Source organism: Pipistrellus kuhlii, unplaced genomic scaffold, assembly GCF_014108245.1.
Source record: "Pipistrellus kuhlii isolate mPipKuh1 unplaced genomic scaffold, mPipKuh1.p scaffold_m20_p_2, whole genome shotgun sequence".
NCBI classification, from domain to species: Eukaryota; Metazoa; Chordata; class Mammalia; order Chiroptera; family Vespertilionidae; genus Pipistrellus; species Pipistrellus kuhlii.
In genome coordinates, this window is record NW_023425515.1 from 27,307,803 (window position 1) to 27,329,526 (window position 21,724).

Consider the following 21,724-nt stretch of genomic DNA (forward strand, 5'->3'; position numbering starts at 1 on the left):
CAGCAAATTTAGTAAAATAATTAGTATGTGATGACTCGTGGTATGCAGTCCCTCCTCCCTGCCAGCTGGCCCCAGTTAGGACTGGGCGAGATGGCTGAATAGGCCCCAGTCACAGGTCAGGCCAAGAGACCCCACCAGTGCACAAATTTGTGCATGGGACCTCTGGTAAATAAATAAAAATGGGGGGGTGGGAGGGAATCAAATTTCCTAGCTAATGTCAAAACACGCACCTGAAAATATAGTAATTCTCAAAGGCATAGAGTTAGTTCATTCTCTCTCGTTGTAACCAGCTTTGCGGCCAGAAATCTTTCTATTGATTTTCATCACTAGGGTCTCATGGAATCCCACTGTCACCCAAGAATTCCTCCTGGGAAAAATGCATGTATCCTTCCTTTGTATTCCCATAGGAACACAGCTCCCTATATATGCTAGTATTAATACCAGTTTGCTTTATTTATGTATATTGCTCCTGCTGGATTTAAAGTGGAGAGGGGAGGATGATGTGTGAAAGAGAGGAACCAAACATTAATTTACTTGTCACAAACCACATGGTGCTAGAGTACTCAGTATATATGAATCCAAGATCTCTGGCTCCTAGGCTGAGGCCCATAGTCATTATTCCTCCCAGGGAGGACCTGTAGGGCCCAATGGTACCTTACAAACCTCACAGACCTTCTTTGGCTAGTCACTGCCCCAGGACCCTGCATTTCCAGCCAAGGCAGATTCGGGTTGGGATTCGGGTGAGGTGAAAGTTAGATTAGAGTCTTGCCCCATGTTCCTAGCTTTGAAATATTTAGCACCTACAATATCCTAATAGATGAGATTTTCCCTTAGGATAATAGCATTCTGGCTGGATCCCCCCCACCCCTAACGCCATTTTTTGTTTTTTGTTTTTTAATATTTTTGACATTACAATCATATTAACACCAAAAATATATTTATCCTCAAATCCTTACCTTTATCTTAGCTTATATGTTTTTATTACAAAGTGGGGATAAGGGTGAGATTTAAAAAACAATATCTAAATTTTATCTTTAATTTATTTTTTCTTCTAATTTTAGGCCCTTTTATCAAATTTACCACCTGGGATTCTGCATAATGATACCATCATTCTGCTCCAAAGCCTGGCTCCTCCATCCCAGGCCATTGCTACCTCCCCAATTGCTTTATTTCAAAGGACTCCATTATCACAACTTGGGTAGAGAACTCTGCAGAAAAAGGACAATGAAATGAGTGCAGCTGCTAATCAAAATGCCACAGACTGTCAAGTCCACATCTACATATCTATTTGTAAGAATAAACAGCACAGTAGAATAAATAAGTAAAACCTTAGCCATAAAAACATTCTTTTCTGGAAATGTCTATATATTTTGAATGAAATGAATTTCACCATCCTCCTTCATCCATCAATGCCCCCTTTCATTCAGCTCACACCTATTGTGCACTACAATGGATACAGCAGTCCCAGAAATGACAAAAACATAGTCTGTGACCCCAAGAACCCTGTCCTCTCACAGGGAAGATGGATGATAAACAAAATAATTGCAAACTCAGTGATTCTAATGTCATGCTGTTTATGAAATCCATCAATATAAAAGTGATGTAAACAAATACAGACTCAATTGTTATAAAAGATCCCAAGCAGGGGCTAAGAGTTTCTTGGTATCTCCTTGACCCTAGGCTCTGTTGATTAGTAATGGTTTTAAGCAACATGAAGATCTCTACTGGATAAACCAAATGAAATGTTATTTTCAACCTCTTTGGCATGTCAAAGGGAATTGTTAATAAGTAACACATGGATCTGAATTAACAAATTAGATACAAATGAGGAGACAATCCTATCTAAGAAAGAGGGAATATGCAAATTGACCATCACACCATCACAAAGATGGCAGTGCCCACAGTCGAGGCAGGGTTTCCATAACACAAGATGGCTGTGCTTACTGCAGAGGCAGGGTTTGCGTAACACAGCAGAGGCAGAGTTTCCGTAAAGAACTTTAAAAGCAATCAGCAGGGACCTGAGGCTGCTTGGAGCTGGGCCAGGGCAGGGGACCTGAGCCTGCACTCCCCTGCCTTGTGGGGCTTAATAGGGAACCTCAGGCCACACACCCTGCCCTGACACTGGGCCAGGGGACCTGAGGCCATCCCCTCATCCCAGCACCAGGCCAGTGGACTTGAGGCCGTGACCCGGTTCAGCAGGGCTTGACAGGGGACCACAGGCTGCACCTCCCACCTGGCTGGGCTTGACAGGGGACCTCAGGCCACATCACCCACCCAGCAGGGCTTGATGGGGGACCTAAGGCTGCACCCCTTCCCCCATATGGTGCATGGCTAGGGGACTTGAGGCTGTGCCCCCCCCCCCCACCCAGCAGGGCTTGATGGGGGACCTAAGGCTCCCCCCCCCCATATGGTGCATGGCCAGGGGACCTGAGGCTATGCCCCCCCCCTCCCAGAGGCCTTGACTAGGGTGGGGCTGGCCAGGTCTGGATCATGCCCAATGAGGGTGGGGCTGGCTGGGGCTGGGTCCTGTGGCACACCTCAAACTCTGACAGAGTAAGATTTTCATATATTTTTTAATAATTTTCTTTCATCTCTGACACTTCTATTATAAAGGGTAAATAGCAATATTAAAATATTTCATCTAATTAATTCCCTTTTAATGTGCACAAATTTTATGCACCAGGTCACTAGTTTTCAATAAGGAAGGGCAGAGGATGCCTAGAGAATACTGCTTGCCAGCCATGTGGAACCACCACCATGCCCCAGCAGAAAGTAGTGCAGTACCTCCCAGTGGCTCCCAGACATCTGCAGGGAGCACGTGCCACGAGAATGAGCTCCAGCACCAGGCATCCTCACTAGCCCACTGGAACCCAGCATCCTAGGATACAGATTCAAGACCCCACAGTGAGTTCAAGCCAAGGTGAAACTGTGCCCCAGTCCCAGCCTGGATGCCAGAACCATACTAATAGCTTGACCCAGAGCTACCTGGTGCCCTCTCCACCCTAAACCCTGGGATCTGATGGTAGGGTGACACAGAGTTCACCCCACTCTGAGTCACAGGAGAGGAGGGACTACATGACCCAGAGAAACTGATTCCCACTCCACCCCAGCCCTTTGGACAGCCCTGCTAGGGTGACCCAGAGTAATCCATGTCTACTTCACCCAGGTCCAGGCAGGGTGATCCAGAGCAAACTAGCACATACATCACTCAGGGCCACAAGGGAGTTCTAACTGAGCAACCCAGAGTAACCCACACTTGTTCCACCCCAGCCCCCAGGACACTCCTGCCAGGGCCATTGAGAGCAACCCAATGCGCACCTCACTCTGGGTGACAGGAGAGCACGAACAACCCGCCACACACATACACACTGAGAAAGGGTAAATGGAGCAACCCAGTGCGTGTCTCATTCCAGGCTATAAGAAATTGAGACTGTGCAACCCAGAGCAACCTGTACCCACTTTTTTCCAGCCCATGGGATAGTCCTGCAGGGGATACCTGGAGCAACCCAGCACATATCACACTCTGAGTCACAGAAGAGCACTGATAGGGCTACCTGGAGTAAGCTGGTGTGCCCAACCAGGGGCCACAGGTCTGTGCTGCAAGTACACTGCCAGAGGGACCTAAGGTTCCAACCTACCACAGGTGCTGGGTAGCACAGCAAATTTCATGCCAGAGAACTATGTGTCATCACAGAGTCGCACTCCAGAGGAATTTTGCATGTGCTCCCACCATCCTGAGCATCTTAAGCAAATAACTAAAGGACTAGATTCATGAGAGAAGGGGATACAACTCAGAGCAGAGACAATAAAGGCATGAGACTCAAGGAAGACTCAGCCTCTGGGATAATTATTTCAAGACCATTGACCTGATAGGGTCTTCAACCCCAAGCAGGATGCCAAGGGCCAGAAAGAGACAGCAAAAATGGGGAGACTAAGAAACAACCCCCAAGGTAAGAAAAATCAGAAAAGGAAATAAATGAAACAGAGCCATGTAATACATCAGATAAAGAATTCAGAATGAGGGTTATACAGTTCATAAACCAGATGGATGAGAATATCAACAACTTATGTAAGACTCAAGTAGAAATCAACAATGATATAGTTACAATAAAAAAACACAATGGAAGGTTTCAACACTAGACTAGAAGAAGCGAAGGACGGAATTAGTGAGTTAGAATATAGGGCAGATAAAAAGCAACCAATCTGAACAGTGATTACATAAAAAAATTAGAAAGTAGGAAGAGAGCCTAAGGGAGTTTTGAGACATTAAACAAAGTAACATACGTATAACAGGGATGCCAGAAGGATAAGAAGAGGAACAAGGATTAGAAAACCTATTTGAAGAAATAATGACAGAAAACTTCCCTGATTTGGGAAGAAAAAGTCACACAAACACAGAGTCCCAAACAAGATGAACCCCAAAAGACACACACCAACACACGTCATAATTACAATGACAAACGTAATGACAATGAGAGAATTTTAAAGACTGCAAAAGAGAGACAGAGACTTACCTACAAAGGTTCTCCCATTAGATTATCAAATGATTTCTCAGCCAAAACAGATCAGGCCAAAAGGGATTGGAATGAAGTATACAAAGTAATGAAAAGCAAGGGACTAAATCTAAGAATATTCTATCCAGCAAGGCTATTATTAAAAAATTGAAGAGGAAATAAGGAGCTTCACAGACAAAAAAGGCTAAAAGAGTTTATCACTACCAAGCCAGCAATGTAATAAATGCTAAACAGAATGTTGTAAAAAGAATAAATAGAAAGGGAAGAAGGAACACAGGTATAAAGAAAAAACTGGCTACAAACAAGAACCTACCAATAATAACATTAAATGTAAATGAACTAAATGCTCCAATCAAAAGACATAGAGTGACTGAATGGATAAGAAAACATGACACTTATCTATGCTGTCTACAAGAGACCCACCTCAGAACAATGAACTCACACAGACTGAAAGTGAAGGGATGGGAAAATATTTTCCAAGCAAATGGAAATGAAAAAAAAAAAAAAAAAAAAAAAAAAAAAAAGTACTGGATAACAATACTTATATCTAACAAAATAGACCTCAAAGTGAAGGTCATAACAAGAGATAAGAAAGGCCACTTAATAATTCTAAAGGAATTGATACAACAAGAGGATATAACTCTGGTAAACATATATGCACCAAATGTAGGAGCTCCCAAATACATAAAAAAAAAAAAAAAAAAAAACAAAAAAAAAAAACCTTCTGGAAGATATCAAAGGAGAGATCGACAGCAATACAATCATACTAGAGGACTTTAATACCCCATTGACATCACTGGATAAATTCTCTAGACAAAAATATCAGCAAAGAAACAGAAATCCTAAATGATTAACTACATCAGATGGACTTAATTGACATCTTCAGAGCATACCACCCCAAAGCTACAGAACACACATTCTTCCCAAGTGCACATGGGACTTTTTAAAAGATAGACCACATATTGGGACACAGGCAAATTTTCTTCAAATTCAAGAAGATTGAAATCATATCAAGAATCTTCTTAGATCACAATGGCATAATATTATAAATAAACTACAATAAAAATAACCACAAAAAATCAAACAGTTGGAGATTAAATAGCATGTTATTAAACTGTGATTGCGTTATCAAGGAGTTCAAAGAAAAAATTTTTAAAAATCCTGGAAACAAATGACAATGAAAGCAAAACAATCCAAAATCTATGGGACACAGTGAAAAAGCATTCTTGAGAGGGAAGTTCATACCATTACAGACCTACCTCAAAAAAACAAGAAAAAAATGGTAATAAATTATCTAACTTAAAAAATTAGAAAGAGAGCAATAAGAAAAGTCCAGAGTGAGCAGAAGGAAGGAAATAATAAAGATCAGAGTGGAGATAAATGACATAGAGACAAAAAAAAAAAATCCACAATACAAAAGATCAATGACACCAAGAGCTGGTTCATTGAAAGGATAAAAAGATTGATGAATTTCTATCTAGGTTCACCAAGAAGCAAAGAGAGAGGGCCGAGGCAAAATAACAATAGACCCCACAGAAATACAAAGAATTATTAAAAAAAAAAAAAATACCATGAGCCACTCTATTCTAATAAACTGGTCAACCTAGAAGAAATGGACATATTCCTAGAAAAATACAACCTTTCAAAACTCAATCAGGAGCAATAAAAAAAAACCTGAATAGGATGATAGCCATGGAGGAAATTGAAGCAGTTATCAGAAAGCTTCCAGCAAACAAAAGCTTTGGGCCAGATGGCTTCACAGGGGAATTTTACCAAACAGTCAAAAAAGAACTAAAACTATTCTCCAAATACTATTTAAAGAATTCAAGAGGAGGGAACACTTCCAAGCTCGTTCTGTGAAGGCAGCATCACCCTAATACCAAAACCAGATAAAGACACTATAAAGAAAGAGAATTAGAGAGTTACAGGTCAATATCTCTGATGAACATAGATGCTAAAATCCTCAACAAAATCCTAACAAATCGGATCCAGCATTATTTGTGAAAGATCATACACCATGACCAAGTAGGATTTTTCCAGGGGATGCAAAGATGGTATACAATATCCGCCAATCAATGAACATGATACATCACATAAACAAATTGAGAGATAAAAATAGCATAATCATATCAATCGATGAAGAAAAATCATTTGACAAAACCCAAGACCCTTTCTTGATAAAAACTCTTGCAAAGTGGGAATAGAGGGATCATACTTCAACCTAAAAAAGCTTTATATGAAAAACCTGCAGCCAACATCATACTCAATGGGCAAAAACCAAAACCATTTCCCCTAAAAACAGAAGCAAGACAGGGATACTCACTCTTACCACTCCTGTTTGAAATAGTACTGGAAGAGCTAGCCATAGCCATCAGACTAGAAGAAGAAATAAAAGGTATCCAAATTGAAGAAGAAGTAAAGCTGTCACTATTTGCAGGTGACATGATATTGTACATAGAAAACCCTAAAGACTCCATCAAAAAACTACTAGATTTAATAAAAGAATTTGGCAATGTAGCAGGATAAAAAATTAACACCCAGAAATCTATGGCTTTTTTATACACCAATAATGAACTCACAGAAAGAGAAGGAAAAAAAAAATTCCACTTACCATTGCACCAAAAATTAAGATACCTAGGAATAAACTTAACTAAGGATGTAAAAGACCTGTATTCAGAAGCTACAGGGTATTGAAAAAAAGAGATAGAGGAAGACATAAACAATTGGAAGAATATACTATGTTCATGGATTGGTAGAATCAATATCATTAAAATGTCCATACTATCCAAAACAATTTATAGATTTCATGCAATCCCCATTAAAATACTAATGGCATTAAAATACTAGTTTCACATGCCTAGAACAAACTCTCCAAAAATTCATATGAAATTTAAAAAAGACACAGCAGTCTTGAAAAAGAAGAACAAAGTTGGAGGGATCACAATACTAGATATCAAGCTATATTCCAAACCACAGTTCTCAAAACTGCCTGGTTCTGGCACAAGAACAGACTTAAAGACCAATGGAACAGAACAGAGAACCCAGAAATCGACCAAAGCCATTATGGTCAATTAATATTTGACAAGGGAGGCAGGAGCATGCAATGGAATCAAGACAATCTCTAATAAATTGTTTTTCAAAAAATTAGACAAATGCATGCAAAAACATTGAAACTAGACCACCAACTTACACCTTACACAAAAATAAACTCAAAATGGATAGAGAACTTAAATGTAAGGTGGGACACCATAAAAATCATAGAAAAATCCATAGGCAGCAAAATATCAGACATATGTCATAACAATATCTTTACCAATATAGCTCCTATGGCAATGGAAACTAAGGGAAAAGTAAACAAATGGGACTACATCAAAATAAAAAGTTTCTGCATAGCAAAAGAAATCATCAATAAAACAAGAAAGCCCAACTACATGGGAGAACATATTTACCAATGTTATCTCCAATAATGGTTTAATCTCCAAAATTTACAGGGAACTCATACAACTTAACAAAAAGAAAATAAATAATCCAATCAAAAAATGGGCAAAGAACCTAAATAGACAATTTTTGAAAGAGGACATACAGAAGGCCAAGAGACATATGAAAACATGCTCAAAGTCACAATCATCTGAGAGATGCACATCAAAATGACAGTGAGGGCCCATCACACTGTCAGAATGGCTATCATCAACAAATCAACAAACAACAAGTGCTAGCGAGGATGTGGAGAAAAAGGAACCTCATGCACTGCTGGTGGGAATGCAGACTGGTACAGCCACTGTGGAGAACAGTATGAAGTTTCCTCAAAAAACTAAAAGTGGAACTGCCATTTGACCCAGTAATCCCACTTCTAGGAATATATCCCAAGAAACTAGAAACACCAGTCAGCAAGGACATATACACCCTTATGTTCATAGCAGCACAATTTAAAATAGCTAAGATTTGGAAACAGCCTAAGTGTCCATTAGCAGGTGAGTGGATTAAAAAAACAGCGGTACATCAACACAATGGAATACTATGCTGCTGTAATAAGGAAGGAACTCTTACCATTGGCAACAGCACGGGTGGATCTGGAAAGCATTATGCTAAGCAAAATAGCCCATCGGAGAAAGATAAATATCACATGATCTCACTCATTTGTGAAATATAATGAACAACATAAACTGATGAACAAAAACAGATCCAGTGACAGAAAAGCATTTAACAGAACGTCAAACTTCAGTGGGAAGGCAGGGGTGGGTGGGTAAGAGATCAACCAAAGGACTTGTATGCATGCATAAAAGCAGAACCAATGGACACAGACAGGGGGTGAGGGCATGTGCTAGGGGGTGGGGGTGGCCGGGGAAAGGTCAATGGGGGGAAAAGGAGACATATGTAATATTATATGTAATACTTTAAACAATATAGGTTTTTAAAATAAATAACACACTAAAACTTGTATAAAGACCTCACTGAAACCGGTTTGGCTCAATGGATAGAGCATGGGCTTGGGGACTGAAGGGTCCGGGGTTCGATTCCAGTCAAGGGCATGTACCTTGGTTGCGGGCATATCCCCATTAGGGGGTGTGCAAGAGGCAGCTGATCAATGACTCTCATTGATGTTTCTAACTCTGTATCTCTCTCCCTTCCTCTCTGAACAAAATCAATAAAATATATTTTAAAATAAAATAAAATAAATTAAAACTTGTATAAAGACCTGACAGAGGTTTTAGCACCCTGACTTTTACCTTCTGTGCTCCCTCTTTGACTTCCTCCTCTCTCTGCAATTGCTTCTCCCCGCCTTTCCACTGTTTTCCTTTCCCAGTGTTTATTCCTTATTCTATTTCACCCAAATGTACGGCCTGTGAAAGCCTACTTTGAACAAAACCACTGTTGAATCCTGAACTTCGATTTTCCTGTTCTTGATGTAAAGTTTGCCAGTTTATGCTCTTAGAAGTCTCTCTTTCTCTCAACAAAAGAATCGACTAAACGAAATTATTTTTATTTGCCTGTTGCTCTTGGCTGATTTTCTTATGTGCGTCAGAGACTTTTAAAATGTTCCCAACTCTAGATCCAAGAAGCTCATAAAATGATTGAGGACAAAATAAAAGATCCTCCGCTTTCAAAGGGGAGCGCGGGATCACAGGCCTCACCGACCATTGGGAAAGGAATCCAGGATTGTGGAGCCCTAACCAGCAACACATCCATGGTCTGTATGAGCTTCCACTCTGTCTGCCCCAGACATCATCAGGCCCTTAATTAGCAGCTTAGCTCCAGGATGGTCACAACGATTGGCAAGTACCGTTGCACTCCTAAATGCACATCCAGGTCTCCTCAGACCTCCCAGGATCCCTGCCCCAGCCTACACACAATCAAGAGTTAAGGTTTGGCCCAGTCGAGGGTTGCCAGGATCCTGCCCTAACACTCACAACCCAGGACATAACCACACTCCACCTTAATTTCCTTTTCTGAAAAATAAGGGAGTTGAACTGATTGTCTATGTTACACTCCAGCTGCAATGATATTAAATCATCTACCCCTAAGGATAAGGACAAGACAGGAATATAGCAACCTGGAAAAAAAAAAAAAGTTTATTTGTTAGAAGGGTGGACTCTCAGGTTTCATTTTTCCGGTGATAGAGGCCCCAAAATTCTGGATTCAGGCTTCCTGGGATGGCCTTATGATCTCACTGTGCCTCAATTGCCTCATTTATAAAATGGGGATGAGCGCATTTATTTTCAAAACAACCTTGTGTTAAATGTGTTCATGTTGTAAAATGCTTGGAGTAGTGCCTGGTACACAGTAAACGCCATATAAGTGTTGATTAAATAAGCAAATCATTTTATTCTGTCGCTGCAATGTTTGTAGCATAAATTTAAAATTTAAGAAAGGTTCACAACAGAAGGGGGGGGGGGAAGAACTGAGATGCCATGTAACTTGTATATCACATACACTGTTGTCCAATAACCCATCACTAAAACATCTGGGGTCCAGACTCTACAGTACACTGTGAATTTAGGGAAACTAACACATTGTAACGCATTCCCACTGAAACATAAGATAACAATTTGTATGATTTCTTTTCTCATCAGAAATGCCACAGTTGCTCATGGGAAATTTAGGTTAGGAGTTTCTCTTTTTAACCCTGCAAAAACATTTAACCACACCCAGCAGGAGAATACATTTTATTTTGTGGTGCTAAGACTTAAAGGATTGTAAACAGAAAACCAGGCCTAGCACAGCTGCACTTCTTTAGAGAAAACAATGAGCCAGACTAACAAGAAGTTTAAAGGGCCATATCTTACGTGCTGAGTCCCCTGGCGTGAATCCTCACTCAGTAAACACCTAGAATGGAGAGGACATTGCTACATCCGCCAGCTTGCTGGATCAAAACTACTTTTGCTTACTAAATAGGTGCCACAATCTGAACTCATGCATAATTCAGACAGGTGCTACTGCACTGCTAACACAGAAAAAGTATTCCAGTTTCCCATTAGATTTTAAAGGGAGGAAACTATCAACAACACCCTTACCTGTTTCTCTCCCTGGAGAACTAAACCTCACCATACCTTTACATACAAATTGAAATAGCTCACAAGTGTATTTTAGAATAATAATGTATTAGAACTTTCCTGATGGAGATGATGGAAACATCAGTCTAGTGATGGCGGTTCACCTTCCTCTTTAAAAAGTGCATTTCAGCTTTGGGAAGAGACACAGACCTTGCTTAGTGAGAAAACTAAAGCCTGCAATGCAATCATTACCATTAAAGTGTTATTAAAACCCAACAAGAAATGTTTTTAAAATATTTTTTTTATTGATTTCAGAGAGGAAGGGAAAGGGAGAGAGAAATAGAAACATCAATGATGAGAGAGAATCATTGATCAGCTGCCTCCTGCATACCCCAAGAAACACACACACAGCCTTGGGCGGTGTGGCTCACATGGTTGAATGTCTCCCACGCACCTGTAGCTCAGCAGATTCCATTGACTATTAGGGCATGTGTCTGGGTTTCAGGTTTCGGACTCAATCCCCAATAGGAGGTGTGTAGGAGGCAACAGATAAATGTTTCTCTCCCTCTCTGTGTCTCTCTCAAATCAATAAAAACATACACACACACATACATATATACCAAAGTCCAATACACGAAATTCGTGCATGGAGGTGGGGGGGGTCACTCAGCCCAGCCTTCACCCTCTCCAATCTGGGACCCCTTGAGGGATGTCCGACTGCCTATTTAAAGCAATCCCAGTAGGATAGGGCCTAAACGGGCAGCTGGACCTCCCTCTCACAATCCAAGACTACTGGCTCACTGGCTCGCCTGCCTGCCTTCCTGATTGCCCCTAACTGCTTCTGCCTGCCAGCCTAATTGATGCTTAACTGCTCCCCTGCCAGCCTGATTGCCCCTAACTGCCCTCCCCTGAAGGCCTGGCCATCTCCCCCGCAACTACCCTTCCCTATAGGCCCAGTTGCCCCCAACTTCCCTCCTCTGCAGGCCTGGTCACCCCTAACTGCCCTCCCCTGCAGGCTTGATTGCCCCCAACTACCTTACCTTGCAGGCCTGGTCCCTCCCAATTGCCCTTCCCTGCTGGCCATCTTGTGGTGGCCATCTTGTGTCCTTATGGGGGCAGCCATATTGTGTGTTGGAGTGATGGTCAATCTGCATATTACTCTTTTATTAGATAGGATAGAGGCCTGATGCAGGGGTGGGGGCCAGCTGGTTTACCCTGAAGGGTATCCTGGATTAGGGTGCGGATTCCCTTGGGACATGGGGCAGCCTGGTCGAGGGGCCTGTGGTGATTTCAAACTGGCCACGGTCCCTGGTGACCCAAGCAGAGGCCCTGGGATCTGGGATTTATTTATATTCTATAATTGAAAGTTTGTAGCCTTGAACAGAGGCCAGGGCTGGCCAGGAAGTTTGGCTTCCTCCATCACTGGGGAACCCAAGCCTCCTGCTCACTCTGTGGCTGCAGCCACCTTAGTTGGGTTAATTTGCATACTCACTTCTGATTGGCTGATAGGTATGGCTTGTGGGTGTAGATGAAGTATAGTCAATTTGCATATTACTCTTTTATATTATATATATCAGGCTGGCAGGGGAGTGGTTAGGGGTGATCATGATATATATATATATATATTCTAACACACACTTCCAAGCAGCACAGTCCCCATCAAACCTAAATGAGCACCATAGTTCATATATATTCTGACACCAGGGACAAATATGGTAAAGATATTTTGTATGAATTGTGATTTATATTAGATCCAGAGAAGACAAATTGGGAGCTCAAACAACTAGTTAAAAGGTTCCCAAACAACACTTGAGTTTGTACTAAGGCCGAGTAAGAACTCAAGCTAAAATCCCGTGTACAAATTCACTTGCACATATGTGACACAACATTGACTACTTAAAGAGATCCTTGTTCAGATAGGCAGTGTGTAAATGTGGGGTCTGTTACTAGGTCATGCTTTCCACTCTTCATTCTTCAGGCTTTCATTGCACGCCATTAACTAGCCCATTTAACAAAGCATGGAGGTCTCTGGGGACCTAGTCTCCCGGAGACCCTCTGAAGGCCCACAGAGGGTTATCTAAACCGAAATTGGCAGGCCTGGCAGATAAGGTTAACGGAACTCGCCTCTCCGGGGAAAGACGTAGGAGGGGGTCAAACGCAGAAGCCCTAAAGGTTCTTAGGAATCCACTTGCATGTAGCACTTGAGAGAGGAAGGAAAGGCGGCCACGATCCGAGATTAAGAGAAGGCGCAAGTAAATATAGGCGTGGGGGCAGCTCTGGCCTGATTCTACAAGGCCAGTTCTGGAGGGCGTTGCGAAATCCCCGTCAAAACTTGAAGCCCCGCGCTCCCCCCGCAGCTGAGACCGGGATTCCAAATAACTTGGAGCTGGAGCGAGAGAAAAACAACAGTCCCCGCTCCAGGCCCTGTGTCCCCTGTCCCGTGCTCCGCCTCGGCGGCGTCATCACCTCCTGGAGCCGCTGGCGAGCAGCTGGGTGGCCGCACGCCCGGGACTGTGTGTCTTGCAGGCTGGGCTCTCAGCCTGGGGACGCGGCGCTTCCCGGCGGGCGCGCCCGCCACCCCTGTCACCCCGGGAACGCGAGGGGACCTGGGGGCGCCAGACACTGCGAAGGGGGGCACGTCTGGGTGGGGGAGGAAGGGTGCACCCAGCAGAGGGAGACCCCCATCTAGGCCTGGAGCCAGGGTGGCTCTGCGCTCCCGCAGCCTCCCGCCCCGAAGAAAGTGCGCGCCCAAGTTGCCGGCGTCCGCTCCGCAGGAACTGGACGGGCCGGGGCGCGAGGGAGGCCCCCTGGCCCCTGGGGAGGGGAGGCGGGTCCCGTGAAGCCGCAAGGCGCTGGCGCCAGCCGCTGCCAAGGTCCCGTCCAAGTTCAAGGCGCGGAGGGGGCGAGGCCAGCGGAAACCAGACTCCCTCCCGCGGGAGCTCTGCGCGCTGGGACCGCGGCGCGGCTCCTACCTGAAGGACCGGGCGGCCGTGGGTGGGCACCTGTGTGAGGGCGGCGGCTGGATCTCGGGGCTCGGGCGCAGCTGGCACAGCTGGAGGCGCGGGAGGAGGGAAAGAGGAAGGGCCTGCACTGGGACCGGGTTCCGCGGCCGCCCGGAACTCGCCACCCGGATTCGCCCGGGCAGGGGTGGGGCGAGGCGATTCTCAGTCCGGGTGCCTGGTAGTGCAGGCTGTCACCCCCACGGAGCTGACGGGCTCAGGTCACCTGGCCTTGTCCAAGTTCTGGTCCTGGGTTCCTATTCTCTTTCCCCCCTCCCCCCCAACTTTTCATTAAGTCAACAGCATCCATCTAGGCCGGGATGCTAATTGGCACTAGTGTCTTTAATTTCAGGTACTCCTGAGCCGCCATGCGCCAAGGCACTGTTCTAGGAGCTTTGCTTTTATTATCAAAGTCTCATCTATTGCGGCTAGTAGGCACCATTAGCCCATTTTACAAGGAGGGGGCACAGCTGATACCACAGGTGAAATAACTTGTCTGGGTGACAGTTTTAAAGGAGGGGCTTTCCTCGTAAGCCTTCTTCCAAAGCCTAGAGTAGGCATTATGGCTGATTTACAGATAAGGAAACCAGAAACTTGAAACAAGCTGCCTACGGTCACCCAATTTTAGAATGCAGGAGATTAGGAATTTGTGTCTTGATATCTTTTAAAGCTCCAGCTAGCTGGCCTTCAGAAATCTTAGCATAAAATAACAAACCGAGAGTAAAACATGAAGAATTCCCATTGCACCCATGGAACTGCTCAAATAGAGCCAGTTGGACGTTTTTAGTCTACTTAAAATAACGTGTCACGAAAAAGAGAACCAGTTGTCATGTGGCTGGACTAGCAGCCCTTTGGGAAGATAATTTTGAACAGAGGCCAGCTCTAGCCTCATTACACAATAACGCATTCGGCCAGAGCCAAAGGAAGCAATCGTGTCCACATGCACCCAACGGTTCACAACGATGGCCACTTTAAAGCGCTTACTGGATATTGCACACCAAGACTGGCCAAGTTACATAATGTCTTACTCCACACATGGAGCTCCATGAAATGAAAAATAGACTATCCCAGGCCAAGTCCAAAGTGGGGGTGGATGGGTGACCTTATAGTCTGGAACTCTTGTTTTCCTGTAACCTATAGTTGCTCAGCTCTCCTTGGACTGCATTTTTCTCTCTTGAGCACATCTTTTCCTAATGATAGGAGAGTCACACAGCCGTCACTCTTTCCTTGCTGACAGACATGATTGATGTCTTTTCAATCCTAGGATACTGACAGATTTTTACAATTAAACACAAGGCCCCCGGAGCATAGAGTATTGCCTAAGAGAAGTTTGGCAAGCGTAAGATAAGCATGTTACTGAAAGGCTGAATCCCCTTGCCTCCCTTCTTTCTCAAGTTTTATTAATCACAGATGATTTGGTATTATACACACAAATAGCTGCACTCTTACAAAATTACAGTGCTTGTGACTAAGAAGTCTTCAGAATTACAGTGCTTTTGACTAAGAAGCAGCAGGCTATAAAATTGCATCCCAAATTCCTAAGTGACATTAATATATATATATATATATATATATATATATATATATATATATATATCTCATTTGGCACTAATCTACAACAATAGGTCGTTTAAGTGTAAGTAGAAATGTAATTATTTAAGTGCCCTCATAATGATTGAATTTCTGCTTTCTTTGAGCTAGAGAAATAAAATAGGAAAAGGTCATGTATTGCTTAGAGATAAACTTAAGTGATGGACTACCACAGATAAGTTTTAGATAGACTATGTAATTATTTCTATTCCGCTGAGAGACTTACTGATTGTTGGAGGTTGTAATTTTCCCAACTCTTGCATATCTTCCGAGATTTTGTCAATGTAAGAACATCCAAATCTATAGAGAATTTTGATGAATGTGTATTGGAGCCAAAAGGAGGATATGCCTGGAATCAATATCTCAACAAACTGAGAAAAATGCTCAGAGTATGGCAATTTGTGGCTTCTTTTATCTATTTGGACTTAAGGATAATTTAAGGAAGATTACATGCATAAAGGTGGGGGAAAACAGATATAAGTATTTTCTCATTTATAAGTCATAAAGTCCACTATATTGCAGGCACTCTTTTGGTAACTGAAGATGCTGCCTGATCCAAACAGAAGAATTCTGTGCTTTTCTGTAGAAAAGACTGACATAATCTGACCTTTGTTTTAGAAGGACCACACTAACTTCTATCTATACATATAAAAGCCTAAATGACTATTACATTGACCAGTCTGTACTACACACACTATAATCACCAGCGGGGCAGAGGCTCAACACAGGAGCTGCCCCCTAGTGGTCAGTGCACTCCCACAGTCAACCTCCCATGGCCAGCCAACCTCCTGCAGTCCCTTCCCCCAGCCAGCTGGCCCCAAATGGCCCCGATTGGGACTGGGCAAGATAGCCCTGATCATCCAGGCTGAGGGATCCCCCACCTGTGCACCAATTTGTGCACCAGGCCTCTAGTATAGAGAATAAACTGCTTAGGGTTGAGGGTAGAAGCATGAAGACAAAGCCACAGCCCAAATGATGATAGCCTTGAGTGATAGTCATGTAGGTGTTGGAAGTGGTCAGAATCTGCATTTTGGTATAAATAAAAGGAAACCAATATTCAGGAAAACTAAGGAAGGAGAACTAAATATTCAGGATTAGCCTTACTCAGTGAAGAAATTAGTTATGTTCTGACAATATCAAGTTTATGAAGAGATGAATTAGTGAAAGCATTAGTGGGGTCAATCAGCTCCATTACAGCTGCATTTTTTATCTTCAGGTAGGCAAATGCTCTATTTCTTAATGAAATATAAGTTGGAGCATTTGCAATTTGCCCTGTTCTACCACTTTTAGACCAATGCCTCTATCATGAACATGCTTATTGCATAATTAGAGACATTTTTTTCCCCCCACCAAGTTTTGACTTAGTCTTCACCTAAATCAGGGGTGGGAAATGTCTGGCCCATGGGCCCATATTAGGGCCATAAAATCATTTGGTCTAGCCCTGCCAAGGCATTAGGGATGAATTGATTAAATGTTTGACCAAATATAGCAGGCTAATTTTTTAAGTTGATAATTCTGTATGGCCCACCAATGATGTTATAAATATCCAAATAACCCTTGACAGAAGAAAAAAAAAGTTTCCCCACCCCTGATCTACATAAACATACAACCAATTCAACATTTTAATTCATAACTGTAGTGATGGTTGAAATCGTATATTATACCTTTAGTTTCAAAATCATCTACTTTCAGACTTCATGATACATTATTCTTTGCATTTTTTCAAGTAAAATATTTCTACAAACATTTATTTGAATGTGCACTTTCCTATTTAAGTTTAGATTTAGAAAGTTACGTTTGTTATACCCGCAAATGTTTATACTTAGAGTAGAAATGGAAGGACTCGTTATAAAGGTTTCTTTAATGATAGTAAGAATGGCAAAATTTCCCAGGGTGAGAGCCACTTGGATCCCTGCCCATATGCCTTCTAATCTTTTAGAACCTCCAGAGAATTCTGTAAGTGTTTCCTTGGCAAACATTTACTAATAGCTAAGGGGTTTGAAAACATTTTCATCTCCCTGCATAATTTTTCATTTTCCAGCAGAAATCTTATCCTATGGACACTATTACTAAATTGTTGCTGGCTTAGGTTTTCACACTTGTGCAATCTGGCACATTAAAGGTGCACTTTCAAACTCATGCCTTAGGCTTTTTGTAAGGCCAGTCAAGACATCCCTATCCTCACACCACAGATATAACAGAAGTAACTCTCAGAAACCTCTCAGCTCTCAGCTTCAGTTGAGCTCAGAGTGGTCCCAGAAGTCAAAAATCCCCCATAAGGACAAAGTGGAAAATGAAATATATATATATGTGTGTGTGTGTGTGTGTGTTATATATTATAAAATAAAAATGTTTTATACATAAATATACATGTTTTATATTTATGTTGTATATTATAAAATATAAATATGTTTTACATATAATATTTATGTTATGTATTTTATATTTATATATAACATATGTAGGGTGTTCCCCCAAAAGTATACATGTTCTTTGAATAATTATAGAGGCAGTGTTTATTAAAATGCATTTCATTTTCAAAATTGAGCTATCAGACCTGGCCGATGTAGCTTAGCTATTGAGTGTCAACCCATGAACCAAGAGGTTGTAGTTTGATTTCTGGTCAGGGCACATGCTGGGATTGCAGGCTTAGTCCCCAGTGCGGGGCATGCAGGAGACAGCTGATCAATTTTTCTGTCTCTCTATCTTTCTCTCTTCCTCTCTCTCTCTAAAAAAAGAAAAATAAAAAATAATAAAAACATTTAAAAAAAGAAATTTTGAAAAATTGAGCTATCAGATGTTAAAGTGTATATACATTTTTGGGGACACCTTGATATGCTATATGTTATTTATATATGTGAGATATATATATATATATATATATATATATATATATATATATATGCACATACATACATACACACACACACACACACGTGCGCGCGCACACGCACACACACACACACACACACATATAGTTTAGAGGCCTGATGCATGAAATCTGTGCAAGAGTAGGCCTTCCTTTTCCCAGCTGCCAGCACCAGCTTCCCTCTGGCACCCAGGCTTCCCTCTAGCCACCGGCAGGCATCTGGAAACCCAGGCTTCCCTTGCAGCCTTGGCTTTGTCCAGAAGGATGTCCAATCTAATATTATGCTTTTATTATTATATATACTAGAGGCCTGGTGTGTGAAAATTCACGCACGGAAGGGGTGGTCCCTCAGCCTGGCCTGCCCCTTCTCACAGTCTGGGAGCCCTCAGGGGTGGGAGGCAACCCCGCAATCAGGGGAAGCCGACACTCCATCACACCCCTGCTGCTGCCACTACTGGCAGCACAAGCCTTGGCTGGCCCTGTTTATCTGAGCCTCAGGCAGCCCTGGGCAGTTGGGCAGCTGCCATTCAAGGTTTGCCTGCACCTTGGGCCATCACTGGGTGGCTGGGAAGCTGAGGGGACTGGGGGACTCTGGAGGCAGGTATGTAGAGCAACCGGGCCTGCCTGGGAGTGGTCCTGGCCTTGCCACGTGCCTGCCACCCCAATGGGGCTGAGGGGACTGGGCACCGCCATTTTGTGGTTGTGGGCCCCGCCATCTTTGAGGGTGGGGCAGTCAATTAGCATATTCTCTCCTTATTGGCTGTGAGCACCACCATATTTTCGACAGTGTGAGGGTCAATTAACATATTCCCTCTTTATTAGATAAGCTATAACTAGTGGCCTGGTGCACAAAATTTGTGCATGGAGTGGGGTTCTCTCAGCCCAGCCTGCATCCTATCCAGTCGGAGACCCCTTTGGGGATGTCTGACTGCCGGTTTAGGAGATCGGGCCTAAACTGGCAGTAGAACATCCCTCTTGCAATCTGGGACCTCTGGCTCCTAACCACTCACCACCTGCCTGGCTGATCACCCCAAACTGCCTCTGCCTGCCTGATCACCCCTAACCACACCTGCCTGGCTGCCTGATTGTCCCTAAGCACTCCCCTATTGGTGTGATCACCCTTAACTGCTCTCCCCTGCTGGCCTGTTGACCCTAATTATCTCTGCTTTGCCCCACAACCAGGATCCGGGCTTCCCTCCCTCTGGCCGGCCACTGGCTCCCAGGACCTGGGCCTGCTTCAACCAGGCTGGATGCAACCTCAGGGGACCAAGGGAGGGAGGCTTCATCCAGGCTGCAGCCACAGGCACCTGGGACCACAGGGGGTGCGGCTTGTCCCTCTGCTGGGCCAAAGGTGCAGGTGCAGCTGCTGGCACCTGGGACCCTGAAGCAGGTGGCTTGTTCCTCTCCTGAGCCACAGTCTGGCTGATCCCCAATCCTCTCTCCCCAGTGTGGAGTGTCTGAGCTGTTATGGTGTGATGGCATGAGAGCATGATGACTATTTGCATATTAGCTCTTTATTATATAGGATTTTTTAAAGATATATTTTATTGATTTTTTACAGAGAGGAAGAGAGGGATTAGAAACATCAATGCGAGAGAATCATCGATCAGCTGCCACCTGCACACCCCCTGCTGGGGATGTTCCCGCAACCAAGGTACATGCCCTTGACCGGAATCGAACCTGGGACCCTTCAGTTCGCAGACAGATGCTCTAACCACTGAGCCAAACCAGTTTCGGCAACTCTTTATTATACAGGATTTTAACTTGTCACAGTCTGTCTTCAAGTGGATATTATCATACACCACTTCACATCTTGTATAGAAACTTCACTGTAACAAAATTTCATTTCTCCTGGGTGATCTTTGTGCAATTATTGTCATGTATTTTACTTTCACTGATGTTATAAAACTGACATTACATTATTATTTGTTTAAACAGTTAATTATCTTTAAATATATTTAAATAATAAGAAACTTCTATTTTTTTTTTCTCCTTTGCATTTACTGTTTTTAGTGTTTTCTATTTCTTGGCATGGATCATTATTTGTATCTGGCAAAATTTTATTTCCACTTGCAGGACTTCTTTTAACACTTCTTACACTACAAATCTGCTGGTGAGGAAAAAAATTAAATCTTTTATATATGAAAAATATGTTTTAAACATTTTAAAAAATATTTTCACTCAGTCTAGAATTATAAATTGAGAGGATTTTCTCCCCTTGTGAGTACTTTAATGATGTCGCTCTACTATCTTCTCCCTTACACTGTTTCCGATGAGAAATCTTTTGTAATCCTTGTGTTTATTCCTGTGTATAGTGTGTCTCTTTTCTTCTGACTACTTAAAATGTTTTCCTTTTCATCATTGGTGTTGAGCAATGTGATTTTTATGTGTCTTGATGTAGCAGCTTTCTTTATATCCTGTGCTGCTTGCTATTCACTAAGCTTCTTTGATTTGTGGGTTTATATTTTTTACTATATTTTGCTAAATTGGGGAATTTTTTAATCATTCTTTTTTCAGATGGGGAATATATATATATATATAAAGTTTGGGTCTCTAGATGGGGCTGAGGAGGAAAAGGAGTAAACCAAACCATAGGGTTAGGACCTCGGCAGGCAATTGAGTGTGGGGACGGCCAGCAGGACCATCCCTGCAGCTGCCAGAGACTGGCTGGTTCCTGGCTGGAGGGTTTCATGCATCTGCTCCGTGCTGCCTAGCAGGGCGATGCCCGTCGGGGCTGTGCATAGGTTACGGGAAGGCATGGCCTGGGGAGTCGGAGCCTTGACCCCACGCAGTAACCAGTTCTGGGCATTGGAAATTCAGCCAGTTCTCTGCACCCTGAGTCGCCCCACTGTTGCGTCCCCAGAGCACTCATGGTGCCTTCATGGTGCCTTCTTCCATCACAGCCCCCTAAGCTTGCAGCCATGGAGTGTGCTGTCATAGGTTTGAGTGCAGAGAACATGGAAGACCCGTGGGTGATAGCAGGCGCCGGGTTCTGGCTGGGAAGGCGGTCGTGTGGGTTTGTGGGTTTGAGCGCTCACAGTCACAGTGTTGGAGGTCTCTTTCTTAGTGTCTCAGAGAGCTCGGTGGTGAGGAAATGCAGGTCTCGTTCTGCGTTGCAGTTTCCATGAGAAACTTCGCCTTTGAGGGAGTCAGAGGAGTTGGCTGGGTACGCCTGCAGCAGAGAGACAGCCTTCTCTCTAACCTCTTCACAGGTGGAGTGGTCGCCCGAAGCCCAGGCACTGCTCAGTGTATCCTGCTGTT

General features: G+C 43.2%; 1 protein-coding gene across 3 annotated transcripts in view; it reads right to left on the bottom strand.

Annotated features, from left to right (window-relative positions):
* PLD1 (phospholipase D1) overlaps positions 1–14,086 on the bottom strand; it is a 190,118-nt gene extending 176,032 nt beyond the window's left edge. Inside the window, exon 1 of one of the 3 annotated variants that reach the window (XM_045583669.1) lies at positions 13,978–14,086. The gene's annotated coding sequence lies outside the window, so the exon portion shown is untranslated. The remainder of the gene's footprint in view (positions 1–13,977) is intronic. The other 2 variants (XM_036444503.2, XM_036444505.2) reach the window with 2 other exon arrangements.
* Between the last annotated feature and the right edge of the window lie 7,638 nt (positions 14,087–21,724).